This window comes from Oreochromis aureus, linkage group 7 (assembly GCF_013358895.1).
Source record: "Oreochromis aureus strain Israel breed Guangdong linkage group 7, ZZ_aureus, whole genome shotgun sequence".
NCBI classification, from domain to species: Eukaryota; Metazoa; Chordata; class Actinopteri; order Cichliformes; family Cichlidae; genus Oreochromis; species Oreochromis aureus.
In genome coordinates, this window is record NC_052948.1 from 39,312,327 (window position 1) to 39,317,263 (window position 4,937).

General features: G+C 39.8%; 1 long non-coding RNA gene across 1 annotated transcript; it reads right to left on the reverse strand.

Moving 5' to 3' along the window:
• Positions 1 to 2,412: 2,412 nt before the first annotated feature.
• On the reverse strand, positions 2,413 to 3,639 carry LOC120440899. Its single transcript, XR_005613607.1, has 5 exons — positions 3,613 to 3,639; positions 3,311 to 3,357; positions 2,889 to 3,033; positions 2,716 to 2,792; positions 2,413 to 2,494 (listed from the first exon to the last, which is right to left on the reverse strand). It is a non-coding gene; the product is annotated as an uncharacterized LOC120440899 (long non-coding RNA).
• Positions 3,640 to 4,937: the final 1,298 nt, after the last annotated feature.

The window sequence follows — 4,937 nt, forward strand, 5'->3', positions numbered from 1 at the left end:
AGATTTTTCTCATCCATTTCTTCCAAGCACATCTTCTGTAGTTGAATATTGTCCTCTTGATCGCAAAGAGGAGCGCTGGGCTTTACTATTTCTCTTTTGTTGTGTTTTTTTCGGAGACATGTTAGAATCTGTAAACAGTGAACAGTGACTCTGAAAAGGATCCAAAAAGGCTTCTCTGGTGAGCGTTTGAATGCTGCAAACGTAAATGCTGCGAATAACAGACTAAAAGTTGTTGTGTCTCACTCCTATTTAAGGGTTTTAGGATCAAAGGATCAAAGGATCAAAGTGGTGGTAAGATTCTAAATGTGGGTGATGTCAAAACTCTGTAAGCCAATGAGGTTGTCACATGACATTTGTGGGAGGGCATTTTTACCTGGACAAATTATCAATAAAGTTTCAATCTCTGTAACAATGATGACAGTATAATTGTTATTGTTCAGCAGAACAACAAACAATTATATTGACAATTATATGTGTCCAGTATGTTGGCTGATTTTCTTTTACTTTTGCATTTGAAAATAAAAGTTGTCCTGATTTTAACACCATTACAAGAAGTGTTGTTAATTATTCATTTTGAATCATAATCAGGTTACCACAAATTGTTATTCTTAGTACTGCATACTTGCAGTGAAGAAGTTGTCCTAACAGTCATCTTAAGTAAACTGCACTCAATTTTTCTGGAGGCAATGAGTTTGCATAGTTTTTTTGAGTTCTGGGAACTACTTAGATTTTACAGTGCAGTAGTTTGAACATTTGTAATAACATTTCTGCAAACTGGAACAAACTTCTCCTTTTCTAGAACTGTTGCTAACACTTATGACATGAAAATGAATCGAGATGGAGTGATAAATGTTATTTTTCTTGTTTTGTTTATATCTAAAGTTTAAAAACAAAAATAGAAACTGTTACCTGGACTGCCTCAGCCCAGGTGATGTAATATTAGCAGACAGAGGGTTTGATGTTGCAGAATCTTTGGAGCTGTACCATGCTGAACTGAAGAGCCCAGCTTTCACCAAAGGGAAGAACTAACTGGCCCCTAGATTGCCCAATCAAATCTCTTAATGCCATCAGCCCTCCCCTTCCTTCACTGTGCGCTCACCTTGTAGAAAAGAGTTGAGTGTGGAAGAAATGGCAAAAATGTGGAGCTGAAAAGCTAAGAGAGAAAAAGAAATTATAAATAAATCAACGTGTCAAATTAACTGACATAGTTAGCTGTTGCAGCTCCTGCTGCATTTTATGTATCTATATTGTGTCTTTTTCATAATAAATAATAAAAACATGATTTATCCTCACTGTATGAACATTCTTGGAGTCCTTGAAGTCTCGTCATGGTGAAGTTACTCATGTGATGCGATGTTGTTATAATGGTCCAGCTGGTGTGTAGCTATCATATTAGAGTTCTCTTTCTTCTTCTGATTTTATAAAATTTTTTGGTGATGGTGTCACATTTACAGTGGTTGCAACACTTGCACCTAAAGTGCCACCATAGTAACCACTGCATAAATGCAACACACTTGTTTTCTAACAGGAATCTGCAATCAGCCATTCCTTAAACTAAATCCTAACTTTGTCATTGAGCAAATTAAAAGAACAAAATCATGTTTGAACATAAACTGAGTATTTGCACGCACATGCTCAAATTCAAAGTCATCTTTTGTCAAAAAACATATGGACAGGTCATACACAAGAATTTGTAATTGCAACGCTCCCACGGCCCTCGGTGTACACTAAACAACATAAACATAAAAAGATACAAATAAAATAAAAGTCTTATATACTATACATTACAATAAAATCTTATATAAACGACAGTATCCAACACAATCCAGGGTCAGAGGGCCCGGTGGCGCCAGTGTTTGGCAGCCTCGCCTCTGTCAGTGCGCCCAGGGTGGCTGAGGCTACAATGTAGCTTGCCATCACCAGTGTGTGAATGTGTGTGAATGGATGGATGTAAAGCGCTTTGGGGTCCTTAGGGACTAGTAAAGCACTATACAAATACAGGCCATTTACCATTTACCATTTACAATCCAACTGTTTGATGGGAGAAATCACCTGTTGTTTTCATAGAACAGCAGGTAAGCTGTTCTCTGCCGCTGCTCATCATTGACGAACTCATCATCGTATGTTAGTCAGCAGTGTGTGATGTGGTCTCTTAGCATGGCCCCTGGCTACCACCGTGACCTGCTGGGGTACACGGCCTGGAAACTGGCTCATCTCTCTCATTGACTTCAGGACAACGCGCTCATCATCTAAGGTCACCTTTTTCTTTGAGGAACACATCACCAGTTAGTTCAACCAAAATGGATGACATAATGAGAATTTGAGTGTCAATCCTAACATTCAGACTCCACATGTTCCTATAACATCTGTTCACGTGTCACACTCGGCTCTGTAGAACGTACCGCAGCAGAAAAACAGCAGCGAGTTGGGAGGGCAGGAAACCTCTGTCTGGACACCAACGTCCTTGACTTCACATTTTTCAGTGCTGATGGTACTGTTATAGAAAGACACAAACAGTGCAATCACAGTGATGAAATTACAGAAGAAACACAAAGCAATCAATCAGCTTTAAATAGGAACACAGTAAAAGGACCAAAACATCCTCAGACTGGCTGACGGGGTTAACACTGGACAAAACACAAAAGATTCTCCTTCATGATCCAAGAAGGAAGGAGTACCAGCAGAACTTGTTCAGACAGTAAAATAATATCGTACCTCTGTTGGGGTTCAGAAGGTGGCACGACCGTGTCTTCTGCCTTGTCTTCATTTTTGGGAAAAACCTTTGACTTTTTCTGCCAGTTACAAATAAATCCAGTTAAAACAAATGATGCACAAATTCCTGCACCGTTTGTTTGTTCAGAGCTTATTCTCTGCAGTGGTAAACTCACCTCACAAAAAAGCCATCTGCGCCACCAGGAAGCCTTCTTTGATTTGTTCGTCTGAGTCTCAGCTGGAGGTGAGACTGGTGCAGAAGAGGTGGCTGGAGTGTCAGGGGCCACATGATCATCTGTGAGATCCTTTCGTGCACTCACACTGGAAAGATAACAGAGAAGATCAGTCTGCTGTAATGCACTCAAACTGCCCTCAGTGCCTCAAGAAAGTCAGCTAAACCGACTGCATGAAGCTGTGGACTCCACAGAGGAACAAATCTACAACTTACACAGTAAAACTGATTCAGCTCAAATATTCAGACAAATATTTACTTTCAAATGAGAAAACTGTGCATGCATGTTTATATGTGTATTTATAAATGTATACATAAACATAATTTTAAACATAGTAAAAATGTGACAGAGAGCAAAGATCGTACTTTTTCAGTGGGTCCTCTCCAACACCCACAGTATCCTCCTTTATTATCTGTTTCAAATAAATCAAACAGCATGTCATTTAATAAGAACTGCTGCACAAAACAGCAGCATTTTTTTTAAATATTAAAAAACATGACAAATCAGGCTGTGCCTTTCTTCTTCTTAGAGTCCAGCAAAACATGTTTGCACTTTTGTTGTTTGAGCAAATAATCCGTAGAACTTGTAAAGGTTTTACAAAACACTTCGTCTTCTCTCTGCAATCTCCAACTCCGGTTTGCAAAAGTCTGAAAGTGTGTGAACTTACAGTCCTCAAAATGTGACACCTACAGAATGTGTTTGAGTTAGCAGGTAACAAACATAACCATGGTTACCATAGTGATAATAATAAACTTTATAATGTGTTGCTAACATTTTGGTTGTTGTGATGATTCAAATTTGTTCAGTAAACCTCATCAACATGAACATGTGTTGACATTGGCATATATTTGGATCTCATCAGTAGCGGTTTTAGATACGGGCGACACGGGCGGTTGCCCGGGGCGGCATCGTGATGGGGGGCGGCATCACGGCCATCGGCAAAAAAATAAATAAAAAAAATGCTCGTACTCATGCTGCCCCGATGGCAGCCAGCGCATATTGGGAATGTCATAGGCACCGATCGGTTTTCTATCGCCCATTTGATGGGAGTAAGGGCGCCCTCCGTTTGCGAGGTGCGCCTGCTGCTTGCGGCACAGGGAGGAGAGGGCGGGGCGGCGGGGGATTCTCTGGCAGGCTGGAGCAGCATCTAATAACCAACTCGCAAAATAAAACAAAATAAAAACAAAACAACAAACACGAAAACACCGGACATTATGATACAGACTTATAATTTGCACCGATGTTTTTTCGAAATTCTATACACGAAAACTGAGCGCGAGAGCCCTCGGTGCGCCTGCGCGCGGCTGAAGTCAAAGTAAACTTTATTGTCATCTCCGCTACATACAGTCCAGTATAGACGAAACGACGAGGCTCCAGTTACAGCAGTGCAAATAAACGAACAATAAATATAGTAGAGTAAGAAAATAAATATACACTTTAGGACTCGGGGTAAAGGGATCAATAACAATTTAAAATTTATAATTTACAGTTTGATGATTTAAAGTCTCACACATAACCCATCGAAAGGGGAGGGAGACCTGCTGCTTCCAAATAGAGCACATTTCATTCATAATGTTGTAAATCCAAGCCCATTATGTATTCATGATTTGAATCCTGGGTTGTGTGAAATCCCAGAAATACACCCTAGACCAGGGGTCTGCAACCTTTTACACCCAAAGAGCCATTTGGACCCGGTTTCCACGCAAAAGAAAACACTGGGAGCCGCAAATACTTTTTGACATCTAAAATGAAGATAACACTGTATATATTGGTTTTTATCTTTATGCTTTGTGTGAACAACTAAGGTGTGCTGCTTATGAAATCCATGAAGTGCTACAGAGAAAATTAAATTGTGTTTATGTAATTAACACATTTTGAACTCTTAAAGAAATATAACAAAAGGAAAGACACCAACCTGAACTAAAATGATCCATGTAGCAAACAAAAACTGTTGTCAGCCGCCACCCTTATATCTCCTTTGGGCTTTTGGAG